This window comes from Rhinolophus sinicus, linkage group LG01 (assembly GCF_036562045.2).
Source record: "Rhinolophus sinicus isolate RSC01 linkage group LG01, ASM3656204v1, whole genome shotgun sequence".
Classification (NCBI taxonomy): Eukaryota; Metazoa; Chordata; class Mammalia; order Chiroptera; family Rhinolophidae; genus Rhinolophus; species Rhinolophus sinicus.
Window position 1 is genome coordinate 58,493,472 of NC_133751.1, and position 4,091 is coordinate 58,497,562.

The window sequence follows — 4,091 nt, forward strand, 5'->3', positions numbered from 1 at the left end:
TTTTTGCTCCAAAAGACACATTAGAGCTGATGGTCCAGCTAGGTCTTATTTTTGGGGAAACACGGTTCTTACCAGTTCCCCAAGTTGCTCAACTCAGTTATTATTTGATCATTGCCTATCCACTATAAGATGAGGGGGTTATCTTCTTTAAGAGATGCGGAAAGCAAGGCATTGTAAGGTAGGGACCATGGCCCAGGTTACCTGGTAAGTCTGTGGCTCAGATGTGAACAGCCCTCAGATATTCTCATGCCCAGGACTCACAGTGCTACTCTCTATTTTTACATTGACCTTTCCAATCGCCTCCTGTTAGGTTAACACCTGCCTGGGGCTTTGTTTAGGGATAAAGTTGAGGGCCTTCCAAAGTTGACAAGATCAACTGGAAGCAGGTCTCTGAAAATATTTGGGGCTAGGTGTGGTCAACCCAGCTTGTTGTGGAAACAGGGGCCAGCAGGTGTCTGGTGGGAGGGGAGCAGCGGCCCAGGAGGTCAGACCTTTCAAGGTGATGGTGGACTGGTTTGGGCTGGGGTGGTAGCCTCTGAGTTTGGCCTGACTTCTGCCTCATGTTCAGCTCAGGAGCCTCCTGCAAAAGATCGGTTTCCCTTCTCACATCATCCCTCTTCCCAAAAGCCTGGTCCAGCATCAGGTTATCACTAATACCAGGGATGGATCAAGGAGGACGGGAACTGGAAAGAGTCCCAGGGACCATCCAAACTAGGTTTGTAGCCCATTTGTGAAATCAATTTAGCAGTGACCAGCATTTTTAGAATAGAATAGAATAGAATAGAATAGAATAGAATAGAATAGAATAGAATAGAATAGAATAGAATAGAATAGAATAGAATAGAATAGAATAGAACAGAACATATCCACATGCATTGTATATATAAGTATAAGTTGTTTGGGGTTCTTTTTGAAATTGTTTTTATATACATGTATGTATGAATTGGGTCACAGTGTAAAATACATTTATTAATGTGGATTGGGGCCATAAAAGTGTGAAAAGCCCCTGATTTAGAAAGGGAAAAGCCATTTTCCCAATGTCATGCTTGAATGGGTGACAGAGCTGTTAGTGGAACCAGTAATCCTGACTTCTTCCCTGCTTCCCCCGCCACACCATGCTCAGAGTTCTCACTCAGAAAGCCTCTGGTTGCACTTGCCACTGGTCTCTGCCTCTAAACACCCTGCGTACTCCTCCTTTTGAGCCTTTGCTCAAGCTCTTTCCTCTGCCTGGAACAGCCGTCCCTCCCATAGCCACTAGAAGAACACAGTCTTATCCTTCAAGGTCATGTTTAAATTCATCCTCCTCGAGGTTGCTAAGGAACTAGCTTATGATTTTGAAAATGATAAACAAAAACTTCAAACATTTATCCAGCTTCTCTATGCAAGCCAAAGGGAAAGATATTCTTTATAGAAGAATGCCAGCTAATAAACCCGGAAGGAATGATAGAGTTAGAAAACCACCATTTGGCAGCCCCTAATGGAAAAAAAAGGAACGTAAACAATACTCAGTGGAGGCTGAAACCATTAGAGAAAGGTTGAAGGGGAACTATTATAACGGACCTATAGTGCATGCATCTGGCTGATCAAATTTAACACCAGTGAAAGTAGGACAACCTGACATTGTGTGTCTCCTTCGAGATGCAACAGAAAGCACATAGCCCCACCTATGGAATACTGTTGCCAGAAGAAATGAACCTTAACCACCAGATTGCAGGAAATGCAGGGGACAGAGAGGCATCCACCAAGATTCAATTAGATTAAATTCAGAATGTAGGACATTCTACAGGAAAAATAACCTGGTTTCTTCAACATATAAACGGAGGGGGAAAAAAAAAAAGAAAAGAAAGAAGGGGCTGATATAAAGAGACTTAAGAAATATACAAGTTAAATGTAATTTATAGATCTTGTTTGGGTCCTGACTCAAATAAGCCAACTGCAAAAAGACCTTTTTGACCATCGGTACATTTTGAAATATGTACACTGATAGGTATTAAGTGAGCGTAAGTAATTATTTTCATTATTTCAGCTCTGATACAGTATTTTGGTTATGTTTTTTAAAAAATGGTGTATAAGAACTTGGGCAAAATGTTGATAATTTTGTAGTTAGCCAATAGGTACATTGGGCTCATTTTACTATTCTCTCTGCTTTTGTATATGTTTGAAATTGTCCAGAATAAAAAGTTTTTAAAAATAAATTCGCTCTATTCTGAGAGGTCTTCTTACACACCCCAACTGGGATTAACATTTTCTTCTCACTCTGAAAATCTATTGATTTTAACTTCTAACATAGCATTAATCCCTGTCTCTATTATTGTTACAGCCTTCTTTCTAGAGGTGTGTATCTGTCTTCCCTACCAGCAACTTGAGGACAGGAAATGCAGCTCTGAATTTCTAGTGCCAAGTAATTTTTACTTAATTAAAAGCTCTGAATTGAACTTGGGTTCACACTTGAGCTCCCATAGTGTCCATGGGCCAGGAGAGAGTTACAGTTACTAACAGTCCCGACTGGTACCATCAGAAAAATGACAATAAAGGAAAGGAAGTTCCCCCCCCCCCTAGTCACCAAGCACCCATTCACTCATTCGTTCATTCATTCCTTCCTTCATTTTTTTCTATTGAGTGCCATCGTGGATCATGGAGATACATTCCACTGCCCTCTCCACCACCCACCACAAAAAGAACACCTTCCAGAAGTTCAGTCTCGTGACCAGAGCATCGTCACACTACAAGTCACCAGAATGTCATTGTATTGTATGGTCGGTGCTGTGACGCAGGTAAGAGGAGACAGCCATGGTGTTTGGGGGAGAGGTGGTGAGCCGTTAGGAAACGGCTTCCAGGTAAGGAGTCATACCTCAAGTAGCTCCTCTGTGACCATGCCATTGGCTTCAGGACAAGATGCTAGTAAAGGGACAAGCTGTGGAGCCAGGAATAGCCCAAACAGGGCTGGGCGAGGAACCCACAGCTAATAGTTTGCACCCCTCCAGAGCAATACTCTTTCAACATGGTGGACAGTTTTATAGAGAAGAGGGTGAGCACTGCTGGGGAGGACTGAGGGAGGGGGACACCGGCAGCCTCCGTCTCCCCTCAATGGTTCCCAGTGACCCTGTTCTTGCCCCACACCTGCAAACCCCACTCAGCAAAACTGAAGGCCTGCCCTTCTTTTGACAAAGCAATTTAATAACATGTCTGTTATTATTTAAGTATGTCCCTTAAGGCTCCCACCCCCAATGTATTCCTACCAATGACGTGTAGCTTTCTCCCAAAAGGAGTTCTGGTAACTTTATCCATCCCATTGCAGTTCCAGGGATGTCTGAGCAAACCTAACAAGTCGGTGCCTGGCAGCTACCCAGTGAGTCTGCCTATTAATCTGAATCTGGGCTTGTCATACCATCTTTCCTCCTGTCTCCCCCTGCCCTGACAGTGCACATTCTAGAGCCCCATGATTCGTGCACCCACAGGAATGTATCTGGACACTCCTCTGGACTCCCCAACTAAAACAGACTTTCCTAAGCTAATCATCAAAGGACATCTTATAAATATAAAGACAGATACACAGAGAAGCACATTAAGCACTAGTAGGTGCTTAGTAAATGCCTGAATAAAGGAATTAATTAATTAAATTGTGAATATTAGCCCCCAGGAGGTGGGTCATGTCAGGGACAAAGGTGAATGAATGAATGAATGAATGAATGAGGCTAGAGGCCAGGGTCCCTTTGACCTGCTAGCCTGGCTCCTCACCTGTCTCCTGGTTTGGGGCTGCAGGGCTCAGATACAGCAGGGAGAGGAGAACCAGCCACATGTCTGCAGACAATGAGTGGAGACGTGTTTCAGGGACCAAAACTGGGGCTTTTAATACCTACCCATCTCGTCAGCTCATTTGGTATCTGCATCCCTGGGGAGGAGGGAACTGACAGCTGGGCTGCCATTGGCAGAGGGCAGGGTGTGGCACCAAGACGGTGGCACAGGTGTCCCAGCTGCTTGGCATAGCATGCCCAAGTAGAGGCACTGCAGGCAAAAAACTATTTTCCCATTTCCTGGAGTCTCCAGACTCGTGAGAGAAGCAGAATCAGAGAAAGCAGAGTGATCTTACT